Below are 18,992 nucleotides of genomic sequence, written 5' to 3'. Positions count from 1 at the left end.
GAACATCGTGGCCTGACTCTGCCTTGCTGCTGCCTCCCACGGCACCCTCCAAGCAGCGAGTGGAGGTTCTCTCTGTGTTGCACTGAGTATGCAGAATTGAAAGATGCCACCATGAGAAGTAAAAGCAGAGTATCTCTGGGAGAAGGAAAGACTAGGGCAACAGTCCTATGGCCAAGTGCCAGAAAGAGGCACCACAACAGTGTCCTCTAGTCCCCTTGGGTCTCATCATTCTTGGTACCCTAACAGGTTGTCCCTCTAAACCCAAGCAAGGTCCTAATGTTTTGCCATTCTCTTAGAAAAATTACCCTGGCTTCCAAATAAAGAAATCCAAAGAACTCCTCAGACTCTTCTAAGGAAAAGATTGCACTTCATCTGGGTTCCATTTGAGAAGGGCAGGCATGTAAAATCTGACATAAATGGTGCAGATAAGATCGAGAGCTCACCTGGGTAGACTTACAAGTGTTTCACATTCAAAGCACATGTCTTGATGTTAATCAGATAACTGCAGCGCTTAGTTCTTACATCTGGCACAAAACTCTTGCTTTTATGTTTCCTATTTTTTCCCAGGAGGTAATAAAATTCACAATTGTATCTCATAATCAATATAGCATCTCTTCAGGCACCGCTGCACATGATGAGCACCTAAGTTTTAGGCTGCTTCAGATAAGAGAACCATATGCTGTTGCTTATTTTCCTTCCTTAGATGGCGGGTTGTGAGGTCTTGCCATTGGGTGACTTAGAAAGTAGATCTTGTTTCCCCTGCTAAACAAGGCAGACGGAGCTGGAGGGAGAGGGCTAGGCTGAGCTCACAACTAGGGAAGTAGCAGCATCCCAGTACATTCCAGCTAGGATTATTGCACTGTTTCCGTAGGAACCAGAAGCACCAGCTCTGAATCAGGTGGGAGGTTTGACCTGAGAGAGACAATGGACTATAAGGTGTCTTTGCTGATACATGATAGGGAAGAATTCTGTCTGTACTTGGAGGAGCTGGATAATATCATTTTGCAACACCAGTATGTCAAAGTGCTCTTGGCGTGAAGTTCATTTTGGATGGCCAACAGGAGATATGCCATTAGAGCCCTATGCTTGAATAGGCAGAACTCATCATATTTTCCTGAACTAACTTAATATTGGTCACAACGTGAGGAAATTCCCAATGAAACATTTTGGGGCTCTGTAGACACAGTAGTTTAGTATTTTATAGCTATCTCAAGTTCATATTAGAGGATAAAAAAAGATCAAAGTCCCAGCGATGCCTGTAACTTTTTAGCTGGTCTTATGGTCTGATACTTCATCTTTCTGTGTTGATTCCCCTTAAAATAGTATAGTATCTTTCCTTGTTCAGGGGAACAAATTCTTATTCCTATTCATTCTGCTTATTTATCTGTTTATCTCCTGAATGTATGAGAATAGGCTTATGCCTCAATTTTGTCCTTACTAGTTTGTCTTCCAAATATACAGTTGTAATCTTAAGAATTTTCTCTTTCCCCACACTATAAATGTGTCTCCCATTTAAGCATGATCCAGACAGGAGCTAGACCCAGTTGAGAGGAGTAGGTGCCCAGGGTGAGCTGCCCTTAAGGAGCCCTTGTCCTTAGGGATGTGGAAGTGAAGAGTGGACACCTGAGAGTATGTGCCCCCTTAAATGGTGTGCCCAAGTGCCTCACCCAGCCCCATCCCTGGTCCAGCCTATGCCCTCCAGACTCGTTTGGGAAGCACTGTTGACATCCGGCTTTTTAAGCCTTCTCCAGTGGAAATGGATAATGGGTCCTGTAGATGTCTGGAAAGGTATTTTGCAGCATATTCAGGTAATGAAGCACAGACCTGCTGACCTCCAGCTGCCTCAGCTACAAATAGCACAGATCAACTACTATTGCTTTGATGCCTTTCCCAGTTTACATTATCTTTGCTTCTGTTATAACAGTTGGGCCGAAAGATTTGAAACAAACAAATACAACTAGGTGACCAGAAGATGCAAAGGTTGACTCTGTTAAACTGGGTTATTTTACATTTTATCAGTTTCTGCCTTGTTTATAAACAAGAAAGATCACTAAGTCCACTGGACTTTTTACCCTTTTTCCAGCTTGAAAAATGAGATGTGTTTGTTTTGGGCAGTATGTACAGTGTATTCATCAAGCTCCTAATTGTCCCTCATACATCTTGTAGCCAATAATATATAAAACTGTGCCTCAGGCTGCCTACTAGTCCATGTAAATATCTGCCTTTCTCTTATCTCCCATGGTAGTAACTTATTGAAGAAACTTATTTCCACCTGGTTAGCTATTAAACTCTTCCTTATATAAATCCATGCTGGATCACTCTGGTCAAATTATTATTTTCCAAGTATTCTATCACTGAGTCCAGGTAAATTATTCCTAATATTTTCCCATAACTGGATGACTTTTAAAATCTTGATTGTGGTTACAAAAGTTTTTTTCCCAAGTGCTTTATTAAGATTTGCACAAATGCTAACCATTTATCTGCAGGAAGTATTTGCCCATTTGGAAGAAAATCAAGATAATGAATTGATTGATTGATTGATTGCTTTTCTGCAACCCCCTGCATTTCCCTCCATCTGTGCTTCCTTCTTTGAGCTGGCTGGTGTAACTATGGCCAACTCCCTGTGGGCTCATAAGTCAAAATTGCTGATATTTACTGCTTGGCTGGTCTGTTAAAATCCAGTTTGAGGTTCCTCTCCTTAAAATTTTGCCTTTTATTGCTGACTTTTCATAAGGCACTGTGTTACTCAACTGAAATTTTTTCTTCTGGCTTTTACCTTCAAACTAAGTACAAAGGAAATCTTAAAGAGGAGACATTGACAGTGAGGGTGAAGCTTAGAGACGAAGCTCATCCTCTTGTTCACTGACCCAGCAATCCTAACCTACGCTTTGTGAGGGTCTGACTTTCAATAAATGCCTATCAGGTGTCTACTGTGAAACAGACTTTGCCTTAGGTACCAGTAATAAGAGATGTGATCAAAATATATGGTAAATGTTGAAATTTTTAAAAATTATTATAATAACAGACACATTGCCATTAATCTCCATCAAAGTACACCCCTTGCTTGAAACACACTTATCTCACCATTCTTGCTGCTTTCTGGAGCAGTTCTGGGGGTCCCCTTTTGTGTCTTTGCAAGGGGTGATCAAAAATACACCAAATGCCACAGTGGAATCCCATCCAATAGAAAATCTATCTCATAAAAGCATACGGTGTGTCTTCATTCACCTTATTCACCGAATCTGCCACCATGTGATTTCTGGCTCTTCCCCAAAGTCAAAATGACCATAGGAGGTAAACATTTTTAATCCACTCAGGATACTGAGGCAGCCATGACCACCCAACTAGACACTGATGAAAGACTTCCAGAACTGCTTCAGAAAGTGGCAAGAACAATGGGTTATGTTTGAAGTTAGCGGGAGTATGTTCAGGGGATTAATGGTAGTATGTCCTTTACTCTAAGTTTTTTTTTTAATTTAAACATTCGCTGTGTTTTTCAATTATACCTTTTATGTTGACAAACAAGACAGACTTAGTCCTTTTGTGGTGTTAACAGTCTAATACAGAGGTCACTAAATTTGCTTCTGCGATTGGCTAGATAGTAACTATTTTATGTTTGGGAAACTGTAAGATTGCTGTCATAACTCAACTTTGCCCTGCATAGTTATCCAAGATATCCATAAATTATCCATGGATGACCCATAAAGAAATAAGTGTGAGTGATTGCATTCCAATAAAACTTTATTTACAAAAACAGACAATGGATTGGATTTGGCCTGTGGGACATAGCTTGCCAACCCCTAGTCACTGTAAGAAAGATGCAAAAGGAAGTAAAGAACTCAATGCAACAATTATCACGTGTGATGACTGCCATAAAAGAACCACTTGAGTGCAGATACAGACAGGTTCAGGGGAGGCTTGCTTGGGATGAGGTGGTATGGAAGGGAAGGCTGCTTTAGAGAGCTCAATGAAGCTGAGTCCTGAGGAGGTGAAAAGTGGAATTAGAAGGTGTCAGGCAGTAAAAGTGCATGGTCAAAGGTCCCAAGGAGGGAAAGTATTTGGTAACCATAGGAGCTAAAAGAACTCCACAGGGGTCACTTGCCATCTCTTTCATCCATGTCTCTGCCTGAAGTGATCTTGTGACTCATGCGGGGCCTGTCAGCATCCCCAAGAACCCAGAAATGGAATGGGTGCTTCCGCGGCCCTGGAGAAAACACAGGGGTGGGAGGGATGGGGGTTAGACTTGCTTTGCTTCTGCTTCTGAAGGGAAGACTTTTCACCAACACATGGAGTATGGAAAGCCTGCTTGGAATGCGTCAGGCTAAGCAAAAACACATGGTCTGGATGTATTCTCCTAAAACAGAGCAAGAGAAAGGTGAGAAACAGAGCAGCCTCCCACAAAATTAATGTCTTTCCAGGGAAAAGGTCTCTGACAGGTATGTTGGGTACCACTGTAAATACATTTGTGTACAGGCACACACATGTGTTGTTTGATTGCCTGAATATCATTATCTGGTCCTGGTTTTGAGCAGAATTTTGGGCTCTCCACCTCTGGAAGCCGCATTTCCAGCATGAGCAGCCACTTGAGAGATGCCCTGAATCGGGGGGGGGGGGGAGGGGGACATGGCATACTCTCTGTCCCTGTAGTGAAACTGGCTAGGGATACAGGGTGGGGGTAGGAATGGAGCAGGTGGACAGCCAGGAATCCTAGATAATCTGCATGCAGTATTCTGCCCAGCAGGAATGCTGGTACACTGTAGTCCTGTACAATGGAGATGTCAGCTTTGGGACCTATTTGTACCTCTCTGACCTGCCCCTGTCTATTCTCCTGTAATACTCAGAGTGATCTCTTCAAAGCTCAGATCTAATCAGCTCTCTTGACTTTCTGTCTCTCTGCTTCTCTCACACACATACACAGACACACATGCCTTAAATGGTATACCACCGGTCCTAAGAGAGAGATAAAAGTCCCTAACGTAGCAGAGAATATTCATCTAATTAGGTTCCTTGACTCTTTCTTTTTCAGATTCATCTCACACTTCTCTAACCTCACCAAACTTTACCAATCTTACCAGCCCGCCCTACTTCCTCCAGCCACAGAGCTTTTACACAAGCTTCCTCGGTACAGAGAAATCTCTGTTACCACATACCACTCATTTTTTCTTATCCTAAACATTTGGCTTCCTCATTAATTCAATTTTTCTTCTTTAAACTATCACACTCTGTATTTCTCTTTCAGTCCAAGGTGACCCAGTCAGCTGGAAATTCTGACACACATGAAACCTAGGTCCCTCTCAATAGTATCAAATGCAGTTCTCAATTCTAGAACCACAACTGCCATTTTACTCCTATCAGGAGAGATAGCCTTTTTGGTGAAGCCAATATCTTAGAAGGAAGAGTTGAGAAGCTAAAGGAAAGCAGACACTTAATGGCCTTATTGAACTGTAAATCTCACCAAACTTGCCTTCCAATCCAGCTCTGGGCTTTTCAGGTTTTTGGCTTGGCTTTTCCTTTACTTATACCAGCATTCTTAGTTGATGCAGCTGCATCCCAAGTTCATTGTAGAAGAACAAGTCCACTACTTTCAGATATTTTCCCCACAATAACAACTGGAAATTTGAATTTTTAGCTTAGATTGCAATATTGCAGTACTGTGTTACAAGAAAATAAAAATCTTAGAGCTCCTAGTATATTCCTTTCAATGCTCTGTGGCCTAAACTTAATATTCTCTAGTTCTGTAACTACAACTCTTCTGGACTTCTAGATAGTTTCCACCCAGTCCTAACCTGGCTTTATATTGTTGGTTCTGTCTTACATAATCTGTCTTACTCTGAGGATGCAGTCACCTACACCTAGCAGTGAGCTGATGAAGCCTTCAGTGACTAAAGGGCTTTGAAGCTGCACAAGATCCTGGCACAAAGTGGTAAATCTAGGGGAAAAACCCTCTGGGTTGTATATCTGCTTTTCCACTGTTTCTTCATCTTCATCTGACCAGAGAGAAAGTACCTTCTCCCCACTCTAGCAAGACTCTGCTACCTCTCTCAGACCTCTTCTGGGCTCTATTTCTTCCACTGAGTCACACGGACATCCAAGTTGAATGGGATTTAGTGAGCACTTGCTTGGCCCCTTCACTGGGAAAACTGTGGGAGGAGTTCCTAGACAGGGCCACCTTGCCTATGACTTCATCCTTCATTTAGCGAAGGCACCAAACTTTAAATCCACAACTTCTCCACATCTTATTTTATCTCACATCTTGTATTATCTCCATTTTTCTACATCATGCCTCTTTATTTTCTCCCAGGAAGGGATCTTTGGCCAGGGCTGGCTTCATCTGGACTTACATTAGTAAGAATGATTGTGTCCTCTCATAGAATGATCATGGCCCTTTGAAGTGAGACTGGTCTGAGTTTGAATCTTTGCTCTGCCATTTAAACCTCTGTGATTTTTGAGCAATTTACTTGTATTCCCTGATTCTCAGTTTCCTCCATATATAAAGGAGGTATGAAATTGTACCTCATTTGGTTGTTATGACAATGAAAGAAACCAATCATATAAAACCTCAGCACAATACCTTATAGTGGCCATTTAATAATACAGCCGTACACCACTTACTAACAAGGTTGCACTCTGAAAGATGTGTCATTAGCCAAGTTTGTCATTGTATGAACATCACGGAGTGTGCATATACAAACAAGACAGCTACAGTGTCACTAGGTGATAAAATATTATTGCCTACCTGCTGTGTGTGTGCTCCAGTGTTGACTTAAACATTGTCATGATGGGGTGCAAGACTATATGTTTAACCTATTTCCTCTTAGGAAGTTTGTCATTCTAGGGAAGAAGCATTGTTCCTAAATTCTTACCTGCTGGACTCTATGTGTTCATCAATGTATGTACCAATTATGCATACATTCCTCAGTGGCTCACCAAGAATACTACTACATGCCATGTAGTTTGTCAGGTACCAAAGGTACAGTGACAAATAAGTGAGACTTACCCTCCTAGAGCTTATAATCCAGCAGAGAAGACAGTCCTTTAAAGCAGCCCCGGGAAAATTTCCAAGAGCCACATTAGGGAAAGTGTGTAATATGTGGCTAGAATTAAGGGCCCTAGCCTCTGACAGCCTGGGATAGAATCCTGACTCTGTCTCTTATCAGTATGTCACGTGACTCAACCTCCCTGTGCCTTTATTCCCTCTGCTCGAAAGAGAGGATAATTGTTCCTACCTCATAGGATTGCTGGGAGGACACATATACTTGACAGTGCTGGGCCCCGAGAGTGCGCCCAACCAACATGAGCCAGTGCTATCTGGATGTCATGGGACCCCACAGTCCTGCCTACCTGAGCTCATTGTCCACCCTCAGCACATTCCCAAACTCAGAGAAGACAAAGGCCACAGAAGACCCAGGAGCTATATTCTCAAGACTCCGGGGCCCCTCTTCCCACGTCACTGAGGATGGATTCTTGGCCAAACACTTGAGGTTCTGGGCTGGAGAGGCCAACCGTTACAGAAAGCCAGGAGGTGGGCCTCTGCCAGATTGTCTTTCTTAACTTGAACAAATGATACTATGTTTGTTTTTTCTTCCATATACAGCTGTATTCTTCAAAGTTGCAGATGACATGGCTCTCCAGGGTGGTTTCATACGTGTGAGGGTGTTTTCTTGCACAACATTGGCCACAGGGTCATATTAACATAAACAGGGCGTTTTGTTCCCCTGTGAACTCCACCTGGCTTTGAACACCTGTCAGGACCTAGGATGTTATTCTTGGGAGAAACCCTAAGTTCCCCCCTTATTTACAGATGGGTGAACTAAGGATTAGGGTGGAGTGACTTGCTCAAAGTCACTCAAAAAAATTAATGTCAGATCCAGGGTTAAAACCTGTATTTCAATTCCTAGACACATGCTATGTCTCCTTTGCCTTGCAACCCTGAGGATAAATGCTGGAAAGCAAACCACTTTCTTTTCAAAGCTCAACCTAAACCATTTGGCTATGCCTGCCTGGAGTGTTCTCTACCAGGAAGGATGGTGAGCCCACTTTCAGCTTCATTAAGAAAAGAGCTGCAATTGATTAGCAGTGTTTGCCATGTCTCAGAGTGGGGCCACATAGTATATATATTATTGGATAATGTTAGTCCAAAGAGACACCATTCACAAATGTTGGACATGGAGGAAATCTAGGTGTTAAGTTATATTATTTGGGAGGATGTATGTGTTTAGTGTGGAGAAGTAAATTCCATACTGCCCCAACCCACACATTACCAGATTGCCCCTAGAAGGCAGCCTCCTAGCTTCCCTCCTGCCTCCAAGGAAAAATTTCCTCCCAAACGTTGTCCAACAGTTGTTGTGGCTTGTAGATGAGAAAGGTGGGAGTGTAGCAAGCAAGGAGGACACAGATAGTTCTGGGTTTGAATCTGCGGTCTCTACTAGCTGGTTGGCTTACACTAAAGAAAGTATTTTTCTTGGGGCCTAAATTACTTTATCTGTAAAGCAGGGATGTTGGTACCTGTCTCACAGGAGTTTTGCGGGCACTAAAAAAGATAGTGTATGTAAAACCCCAAGGACAATGCCTGACTTATGATAAAGTCTCCAGAGAAACGGGGAGCTGGACACAAATACCATGTGGAGTTCCCTCAAGCTGTGAACTATTAATCCTTCATCCTTCTGGGTAGATAACTAATGTTCATGTATAATGAGATCTTAGCAAGATTTTCTGATCAGCAATAAGCGCTTTTTAAAAAAAGCTTTTCATGCTAAGTGAATTGTATCCTAATTTTATCCCATTTTATCGCAATTTATTTAATTTCTAGAAAGATATGATGAGCAAGTAGCTTATAGGCCAATCATATATAGTTAATCAGAACGCTTTGCTGGAGGACTGCAGCCAGTGCACTAGCATTGTCTAAGTGACAGGCCTGAAGACAACCATTTTCAAGCATCCCTCGAAAAAGTTTGAGAAAAGCAGTTGGGCACAGAGGGAAGAGACGAAAATGAAATGGTTTGATGAGAATTCCTGTTTCAAATGTTTCCTGAAACCTGAGGGAATGGACAGTGTTCAGTCTATCAAACTGGACAACTGATGTGAATGAAACCTCACCTCCATGCATGCGGTGAAGCGCTTGAAACTCAGAGTGGTTAAGCAACTTGTGACCAAGTAGTAGAATCAGGACAAGAAGCCCTGGCCTCTTGAACCTCCCTAACCCCACTTGTACACAGTAGCGGGCGCAACATAACCACCAGAAGAGCTTGTGGAAACTGCACACCTGAGCAACTTGTAGTTAAAACTCTGGGGCTTGGGCCCAGGAACCTGTTCGCTATAACCAGCTTCACAAGCTATTCTGATGCACAACCAAGCTTGACAACTATTGCTAGGTACTGTTTTTAAAAAAAAAAAAAAAATGGGCCTAGGAACCCACAGCATTGGCATCACCTAAGATCTTGTGAGAAATGCAGGATCCTGAGCCCTATCTGAACAGAAACCACACGCTGACAGTATCCCCTAGGTGGTGTGTGTGCCAATTAATCTCTGAGATGCTCAGATTTTACAAGTCCTTCACCACCAGTTCCCACATTAATACACTTTACAAAGGGCCAAGATTAACAAAAATATCTACCTTGAATTGAAGACTGCTCAGACCTGGAATAAATAAAATTAGATCTTTGGGTCTGTATCTCAGTGATACTTTCAAAATCTAGCTACCGGAAGACAGATCTCCTTCTCTATGATGGCTCATGGGTCAGCTGATTAAGCCTTATCATTCCAAGGCAAAGGTAATTCTATTTTTCAAATGAACCTTAATATTTCTTCAAATGTACTTTGCATCCATATTACCATTGCCTGCCAAGTCAACCTTGTCTCATACATAGACACCATCTTTACCTTGACTTTCTTGAACTCTTTTTTGTACACTAGGGTCTTAGCAGACAACGTAGTGGCTTTTAATAGCCTTTACAATAATGGGCTGTTCTTGAAGACATTTTGCTCCAGTAGTACTGCTAATAGCTGGTATGTATGAAGAGGTTGATAGATTTACATTTGAAATGATGTGTGAAGGAATTTGATTTCTTTCTACAAAAGTTTGTTTTCTAGTTCCATGGGTATCATTTGTTTATCTTTTTTGCCCTTTAAAACTCAAAATAGGTTTCCTTTGTCCCTGGTGTAGCTGTGTCCAGAGCTTGCAGTTGCTTCCCTTCTGTTTTGCTAGCGTGGACGTGGTCAACCTGTCAGGTTGGCGGGTCTCTCCTATCAATCTTAGAGCACCAAAAGACCAGATTCAGCAGGTGTGGTAACCCCAAACCTGAGGTCACAGCTCCTGACAGAGATGTTTTAGTGGGATTTGGAGAGGAATGGGGAGGGGAGGAGGGGAGATTCCATCTGAGCCACAAAGCAAAATTTAAACAGACTCGCCATTGGAGCCCACTTCTGTGCGGGTGTTGGGCCGAATTCCTCCCACCCACACATACACAGACCCCTGTCCTGCAACACAGCTTTTCAAATCCTGCTTTTACTTTTAACCTCATAGCAGCGGCCTAAAGCCGACTGTCATTGAGAGCCCTCACAGAGGCTTGGAAGTTGGTCTGATGATGGTACATTTCCCAAGCCTGCCCCTGACAGGTATCTGTTCACCTGACCTCATAGCTAATCCGGTGTGGATCTACCACAGCATAGTCAGGGCCATTCAGTTTGGGTTCTTACCTTCCCCGGGCTTAGTCCTCAGGTTTTGGTACGACCTAACACATGGTAAGGGCTCAATATACACCTGCAACTTGAACTAGTGACCAGGCATGAGCGTAGTTGGGAAAGGAAGGGGCGGTGTGAGGAGGGAGCACAGGAAGCAGTTTAGTCCTATCTATTAGCATTCACCACTTAGAGAAAGGAGCCACACAGAGCTCTGCCACGGGGGAGTCTCTGGGGAGCATTGCTGTCTAACCTGCAAAAATAGGAAAATAATTTTCTTTTCAAAAACACTGCACTACCCAATTGATTTGCTAATGGGTTCTGGCAGCCTTTGTATTAGTGTAAGAAGCCATTCTGACCACCATTGACAATGTCAAACTTATAAATTGCTCTTGTTAAAATCTGCACATCAAAATTAAATGGGAAATACCTGGGGAGCTGACCCCCACCTCAGGCAGGGCCTCCAGGAGCGCCACTGTGTGGCCTAAGGTAAGCAGGAAACAGGCCTCCGTCTAGATCTCCCCAAAACCTCCTGAAGTCTTTGGACGAAAGGATCAGGGGAAGAAATGGGAACCGGGAGAGCTTTAGACCTTAGCTCAGATCTGACACATAGGCACATGTCACCATTAAAAAAAAAGGGTACTATTAAAAATCCAGAACTTTTGTTTTGCTCATAAAAAGAGAAGGTCTGGCCACCCTGCCCTGTGCTCTTTCATATCAATGATCAGCTGCAACAACTGTACTCTTTAAACAAACCCTTTACTTTCCAGTTTACAAAATATCTTTACTCCCAGACACTTCTCCGCTTGGTGTGACTTTCCTTCCACACTGGTGAGTTTGAATTCCAGTGAGGGTTAAGCTCTTAGGCTTTGGAGACTGAAAATCTTGGCTTCAAATGACCTTAAACACATCTTGTACCTTCAAACCCTAGTTTTTCTGTCTGGAAAACATCGCTAACCCACGTTGAAGTATTCTGTTGATTAACTGGCAAGAGTCATTCTCTCCAGGCACCTATAGCACTTTCCAGAAAGTTAAGCACCTTCCAGCTGTGAGCCAGGACTCTTACAGGTGCTAGAAGTGAATTCTCCTTCTTTCACTCACACAGACAGTGTTTTTGCAAAGCTAGTCCTGGCAAAACTAAACGAGTACTCTAAATAAATAATTAGTGATAATAACTAACATTTTGAAGGACTTTGTATACGTCAGCCACAGTTGCCTCATTTTTATCATCATCTGTGACCTCTCAAAGCCTGACAAAGCTCGGTTGTTGGACCCCATTTATTGATGAGCAGTTGGGCTCAGGACATTAAATAACCTGCCCGAGGTTAACTCCGTTAGAGAAGCCAAGAGCAGAACATTCTCCCACCTTCAGCTGCCTCCTGCCTTCCTGCGCTTGATCATGGAGAGTAAGACAATTTTCAGTGAATTGTTGGGCTCTGGACTGACACGTGTTTCCCCAGAGCTGAAATGACACCTTTGAAGTAAAATTTTCTCAGCTCCCAGCTCCACAGGAAAAACCTATTTGGGGGACCATTATGGCTGTATTCTAGAAGCCATCAACTGAGATGCTTAAATATAGCATTTCTTCGGTTCTCAGCTGCCGGCAACAGGGAAAACATTTTGAAGGGCAAATAAATATTTATGTACGAGGGCTCTTTGTGCACAGTAAATGTTTGATTCTGTTGCCCCAATTCCCTGGGCTGAAAGTAAATTATGGATCCCCAAAGGGAGTGTGGGTGTGAATATACATTCGGCGCCTATATTCATGCAGCAAGGCTGTGCAGAGCTTCTCCTGTGTGAGATCCAGACACCGGGCTGTGCCTTGGGGCCAGGAGGTTGGGAGGCACCTCTGTGTACCCGGAGACCTGCACAGTGCTCTGCCCTAATTATCGCACTAATTGCCACAACCCTATGAAATACTTACCTTTATTGTACACATGAGAACCAGCTGAGTTCCTGTTTCTGAATGAACTGCTTTGCGTAGACAGAGGCCGAGAAAGAAAAGATAATAGTTTCACATTTACCATTGTGTGTGCTGATTTTCCTCCCTAAACTGTGGGCTCATGGAGGAGTCGCTGGGTGATCATAATTGCTAAAATGCTGTCAAGTGCTAGGGGGCAGACACCTTGCTAACTTACTGTTTCTTTACAGTGCCCTCTTTGACCCAAGCATGATGTGAGCCTCGGAAACACCTGCTAGGTGAAGGGAGAAAAGTTGCCTCAATCTGCTTACAGCCGTAGCCGTGGGAGGAGGAACAAGCATTTGGGTGACACTGGTCAGGAGTCTTTCCCTTTGCATGATCGGACTCCTCCAAATCCTCTTTCCAGCCAGGCCATGACTTTTGAATTTTCACATTCATCTCTACATTGCCCAGTTTTAACAAGAATCCTGCTAAGGTGCTTTGACCAGAGTCCCCCACTCTCAGTATCTGGCCACATTGATATTTTTGTATCCTGCACCATTCCCCCAGGAGATATTGATCACTCTGCCTGTCTTCAGCAAGAATCTCATCATTTTAATTTAGCCAGAATCACCTTACCCCTGATGTTTCAATTTAGTAATTTTCTATCCATGAGTCCCCCACCTCACCACTCTGCTCCTTACCTATAAGTTTAATACATCCCATGTTGAGCTTAGTCTCTTTTGACTACTAAAAAGCCCTATTTCCATGGTCTACACACCTATCACAGTGGTCCTGAATTTTGCCTTCCCTACCATGGCTTAACAGGATCATGAATAATTTTTACTTTAGCAATACCTACATCTCTGGAGAAGGTATCAAAGTAAATAAATCCTCCAGTAGGGACAGCCTGCCATGGGTTTGTCTCCTCTTCTCTGCTTCCATTCCATATTCCTTTTCTTACTATTCTCTCCTTTGTCTTTTCTTCTTTTTCCCTTTTTTCTTTCACTTTTGTGCCTTTCTCTTCTCTCCTATCTTTTCAGCATTTCCTCTGTCCCCTCCACCACCTCCTCCCCAAAAGACAGACCTCGGGTCTCAGAGATTGTAGGGGAATGTCGGAGGGAACTTCTGGGGGTGATGCAGTGGGGCACAGAACACAGCACCTTGGGGGAAGTAATACCACATGTGACGCTGGTGCCAGCAATCAGCCTGAATTGTAAACGTGTGCCGAGCTCCAGTAATAAAGCACTTTCAGCTGGAGCCTGGGAATGCCGGAGGGAGGGGGAAGGGGCCTGGCTTCTTCACTAGAGATGGATCAAAATCTGGTCTTTGGGTATATTTATGCCTCCAACATCCTTTTCTGCTTTTTTGGAAAGGTGATCCATCTTCCCCTAAGTTTATTAGAGGCGGTTTTCCAACACCACTTATAAAATATTACAGGCGGCCCCATGATTCATGACTTCATTTATAACCCACAGCACTTGGGAACTTTTGGGGAATAGTTCTCATTAAATCTATTTCCCAACTCTGGAGCTGCCTCCTACTTCCCCAAGAAATACCACAAGATTCAAGACAGGTTAGAGTAGCGGAGCAAGGTGGGTCTCCTGGGTGCTGGGAATGAGGGGTTCGATGGTCTTCCCCATGCATCTGTCTAGGGCTGCGTAGTATATTTTCCACTCCACAGCAGCCCTGTGCAGGAAAGATCGTACCTGGGAATCTGTTACAGGCTTTTCCTCTGCACCCTTCTTTGGCAGGGGCCTCTCGCTCCATGAGACAGCTTTGTGGGAAGAAAGAGGAGGGACAGGTCAGGCCAGGCCTGAGTCAGCCTGCGAGTCTGAGGAGATCTTAGAAAGAGGCTCCCTCCTGTAGAGTGCAGGCCGGGAGCCCGTTTCCCAGCCTTCCCATCAGGTGGTACAGCTCCTTCCTGTGGCCTAAAGCAATATTTTTCTTACTAATAAGCACTGTTAACAGCTGAAAATCCCTTGCTTCTTTCACCAGAGCTGACATAAGTTCCTGTCTTAACTATGAAACCAAGAATCTGTAAGGTTTTCACGAGAAGTCTTGTGCTATAACCATGATAAAAACAAACAAAAACCAGTGGTGTTATTCTCATGCAGAAATGCTGGTGATGAAAATATCTTGGGCTATCATTTCCCACAGCACTGCTCTCCTTACCTAATCCTCCACCCTGAGGTCAATTATTTTTGTTACTTTTATCTCCTTAGACAAAGGGACAGAATCTGACTTTTACTGTATTTCCTCTCTTGCCACCCAAGATTCAGAGGTGCTATACTCTCCATCAACATGATGCATTATAACTCCTTGAAATTAGAAATATACAACCAGACTTGGGGTGTGCTTGTAATAATTATATATTAGATTGTGAAATTATTCAACTTATGGAATTCAATTCTGCGTGCTGACAGCATGAAGCCGATAAATCATTTATCAGTAAGGCATAATCATTTATTATGGCATGTACATTATTTGTATTTCTGTTGAGACAAAAGATATCAGTGTATGAGTTGTTTTTTCTAAACTAAAACCTCAGTATTCAAGTTTAATTGTAGTGTTGGCACTTTACAATAAATAAGTGGATTTTCGATTGCAGTTTGGGTCCTCTCTGTAAATGGTTTGCCATCACTTATTTATGTACTGGGCGATTTCATCTGCCTAATGTATACCCAGGCTGAGCCTGAGGTCGAAAACATGAATCTACTCCTCACTCCCATACCCTATCCTTCTTGGTAGTATTTTAGACGGGTATGTTGTGTAAGGTGGGTCCTTCCCTCTTGTGTGTTTTATAACAGATCAGCAAACTAGGACTAGCCCCTGGGCCAAATCTGGTTCACAGCCTGTTTTTTAAATAGTTTTGTTGGAATGCTGTTATGCTTTTTCATGAGCATGTTATAATGGCACAATTGAAGAGTAGGGACAATGTGTAACATGAACTAAAATACTGACATCTAGTCTTCTAAGCAAAAGTTTTCATCAACCTCTGCTTTATATCTGAACATGCACATATTACTATATAGAGCTTGTCTTTGGGCAACAAGGCTGCCTTAACAAAATACCACAGACTGAGAGACTTACAACAGCAGAAATGTATTTCTCACAGCTCTGGAGACTAGAAAATCCAAGATCAAGGCTCTGGCGGATTTGGTGTCTGGTGAGAACCTGATTCTTTGCTCACAGATGCTGCTTTCTAGCTGTGTCCTCACATGGTGGAAGGGACAACAAGAGACCCCTTTTATAAGGCTACTAATCCCATTCATGTGGCTGCACACTCAATATTTAACCATCCTCCAAAGCCCCTCCTCCAAATGTCACTACAGCGGTGATTATGTTTCAATATACAAATTTTAAAGAAACCAAAAATCCAGACCACACAGAATTGGATATTCAAAACTATCTAATGCTATATTTTACAGGTGGGATTTTCAAGGATAATTTTAACTGTCTACAACTTTGCCCTACACATTGGCTTCTGAACTTAAGTCTAACAAAGATTCGCCTCCACCGTGGCATATTTGTCTTATGTTTTGTTTTGGTTTGGTTTTTACTTAATCTGCTCAGCTATTTTTAGACCAATGTGTATATACCTGACACATGTTTTGAAAGACTTTGAAAGCAGTCTTTCTCTAGATGATGGGCTGCCTGCAATGAGAGTGAGAACATCTGTGTGATGCATCCCAGGGGCTGGGGTTGAAGGAGCTACACATATGTGATGTAGCACAGACATGAAACTTCACTGGAACCCTCATTTCTTTGAATTTTGCATGGCAGCTTTCCACTTGGCAAATTCATGGAGATACCTAGCAGTCCCTATGACTCTCAGAAATTGCTATGGCTTCTATCCCAGGAACACATTATTGGGAAAGAACCTTCACTTAACCTACTTCAGTCGGATATGACTAGAGTTCAACTCAGGATTTCAGAACCTTGGATCATCGACAGGTGAAGGGAATCTCACAGGTCAGCTTGTTCAAGGGCTCCCCATTCTCCTGATCATCAGAGTTCTTGAAAATGCTTGAAAAAAATTCAACTGCTCTGACCCCACCACAGGGTGATTCTGACCAAGGAGATATACAGTGGAGCCTGGGCTTCTGCATTTTTGACCAGTTCTGCAGGGGAGTGCAAAAGATAGCCAGGCACAGCACCCACTGCTCTAGTCCACATTCTTCTCTTGACAGTCCCAGAAGATGGCCACAAAGTGGCCAGCCAGGACCAGCACCCACTGTCTGCTACCTCGGTCTCCTCTCTGCCTGCAACCTCGGTCTCCTCCTTCCCTGCAACTCATTTCCCAATCTGAGTCCACATGTTTGTCAATTCCTAAGCCTCCCCTTTGCTCACCCCTCCCAGACCCTGCCAGACCAGAACCCAGGCCTGGGCCTTCATAGCCAGTCCCCACCTGTGGTTTCCAAACCCACTTGGGCAAAGCCCTGGAGTATTCACAGATGCCTTGGAATGACTCTGAGAGAAAGAATTACAACCCAGAGGGGACCCAAGTGACAGAGCCCTCACTTTCTCCATGTCTCCCAGAGTGCCCCCGTTTGTGTATTTCATGTAGGAAGCCCATGTTATTTTTTTCTTTCTAGAGCAAGAGTTAGACAAATAGAAAAATGTAATAAAGGGAAAGAAAGATTAAAATTCTGAGTCCTGCTGTACTTTACAGCAAAACAATCCCTCAGACCTTTCCATAAGATTCTTCTTTGCTTAAAAGTCTCCAGAGAGTCGTACACCATCTGGACCTGAGGTCATTTCCCTCGGGTGCTCAGAGGAGGCTGTTACCTGCAGCCACCCATAGCTCCCACCGGCTCCAGCTCTGTGCTCTGCTTGCACCTAAATTACATCCCACCTAAATCTTACCTGCTCCAAACTGAGCCCACAGCTCACCTCAGCTGCCCTTATTCCCTGCTGCCATCATGGCTACAAGTCAAATACTGGTTGGCACCCACAGTGTGCCAGACACTGTACCACGCCCTGGACAAGGCAGGTATGATGCCGAGGTGGCGCATCCAGTCTGAAAGAGAAAGAGAGACAGTGGTCATTCACCAGCCTTTCTACAGGCAGCAGTTCCCAGTGTGTTTTCCCACCTGCTTCTGCCCTGGGATGATGGGAAAGACCTTTGAGGCTTCTTCTCCACGGCTTAGGGCTCCCGGACCCCCACAGCCTCAGGCCCTGGTTGAAAAGGATTCCACCAAGCCAGCTCAAGTATGCAGAGGAACGGGCCCTTAACAGTAATGCCGGAAGCTCCACAGCTTCTTTCAGTCAGAAGAACAGGTGGCCCTGCTTCTACCAGGGGCTAGGCTGAGGGGCAGAAATCATCCGGGCCCAACACCACAAGTTTTCCTTTCCTGCCGCCTCCTTGGGCCAGTTCTGCTGCATCTCTGTGCTGCCACCTCCTGGCCAAACAGAGTAGGAAGCAAGGCCTATGGGAGGCAAGTCCAGACACCCAGCCTGCCGGCAGCCGCTCTATCCACAGCTCCTGAGGGGCCCAAGGACTATCCCCGAATTCATCTGCAGAGAACCACAGGCTGTAGTCAGGAACCAGGTGAGCAGCCTCTGATCCAATGTTCTCCCAGAAAATGGCACCGGTAGAGCCAAAGATCCGTTTTCTCTTACTTCTTCAGCCTTTCAGTTTGTTTTGCCCCTGGTCTCTGTTTAGGTGTTTGAATACGTGCATATTTCGATGTGTGTGTGCTTGGAGCCTAACTACGTGTGCAGTGTATGTTCTTTGCTTTCATAGGCAACCCTCACTCTTGACATTGCTGATCAAAATGAACAGAACAGCGCAGTGCCTGTAAATTATACGATACTGGTGACCCACATAGCAGTGATAAGGACAAGCTCCCGCCCACAAACATTGGCCATTTGCTGTGAAACCTTTTCTCTTTAAGACAAGGGCTGAGTTAATGTATAGTCCTAGAACTTGTCTCCATCATCAGGTAGTGCTGATAAAAGGCTCCGTGAGTGGAGGTGTTGGGAGAGCAGCAGCTGTGTACCCAGTGAGCTCCACAGCAGACACCTGCCTTGGGCCCTGGAGTCACTGAGACACACGAGAGAGGTGAGGGTGGGGCTTTGAGGCAGGCGTGAGATCCACATAAAACGACCCCAGGCAAGCTGCAGGAGGTTCGTTTAACCGGTAAGCCCCCAGAAGCTCCTCTCTGGGTGACTGAGGGTCTGTGGGCTTGAAAATCAGCCCTGAAACCTAATACTGGAGTTCAGTGTTCCCTGCCATCACCCAGCCTCTCCCCTGGATGTCACTGTTGTGCTATGTGAACAGCACTGGGGAGCACCCCTGGGACCAGGAAAAACCCTCCCTGGGAGCCGCTGCCCCTTGGGGCTGCAGAAGGCACCATAGGACAAGGCAGGGCCAGGCCTGTTTGCCGGTATGTCGGAGTCAAGGCTCAGT

At 44.2% G+C, this 18,992-nt stretch overlaps 1 protein-coding gene and 1 long non-coding RNA gene across 5 annotated transcripts in view; one reads left to right on the top strand and one right to left on the bottom strand.

Moving 5' to 3' along the window:
- Slit3 (slit guidance ligand 3) overlaps positions 1-18,992 on the top strand; it is a gene marked incomplete at its 5' end in the record, with an annotated part of 603,472 nt that overhangs the window by 318,178 nt on the left and 266,302 nt on the right.
- LOC102012286 overlaps positions 3,747-18,992 on the bottom strand; it is a 60,008-nt gene continuing 44,762 nt past the window's right edge. Inside the window, exons 3-6 of one of the 2 annotated variants that reach the window (XR_001232370.1) lie at positions 17,447-17,600; positions 14,287-14,354; positions 12,602-12,648; positions 3,747-4,204 (exon numbers count right to left, since the gene is read on the bottom strand). This is a non-coding gene — a long non-coding RNA (uncharacterized LOC102012286). The remainder of the gene's footprint in view (positions 4,205-12,601; positions 12,649-14,286; positions 14,355-17,446; positions 17,601-18,992) is intronic. The other variant, XR_259698.2, reaches the window with a different exon arrangement.

The sequence above is a fragment of the Chinchilla lanigera genome, unplaced genomic scaffold (genome assembly GCF_000276665.1).
Source record: "Chinchilla lanigera isolate Chin_1 unplaced genomic scaffold, ChiLan1.0 scaffold00007, whole genome shotgun sequence".
In the NCBI taxonomy this organism is placed as follows: domain Eukaryota; kingdom Metazoa; phylum Chordata; class Mammalia; order Rodentia; family Chinchillidae; genus Chinchilla; species Chinchilla lanigera.
The sequence above is the reverse complement of the archived record's forward strand: the minus strand, read 5'-3'. Positions and strand labels throughout refer to the sequence as shown.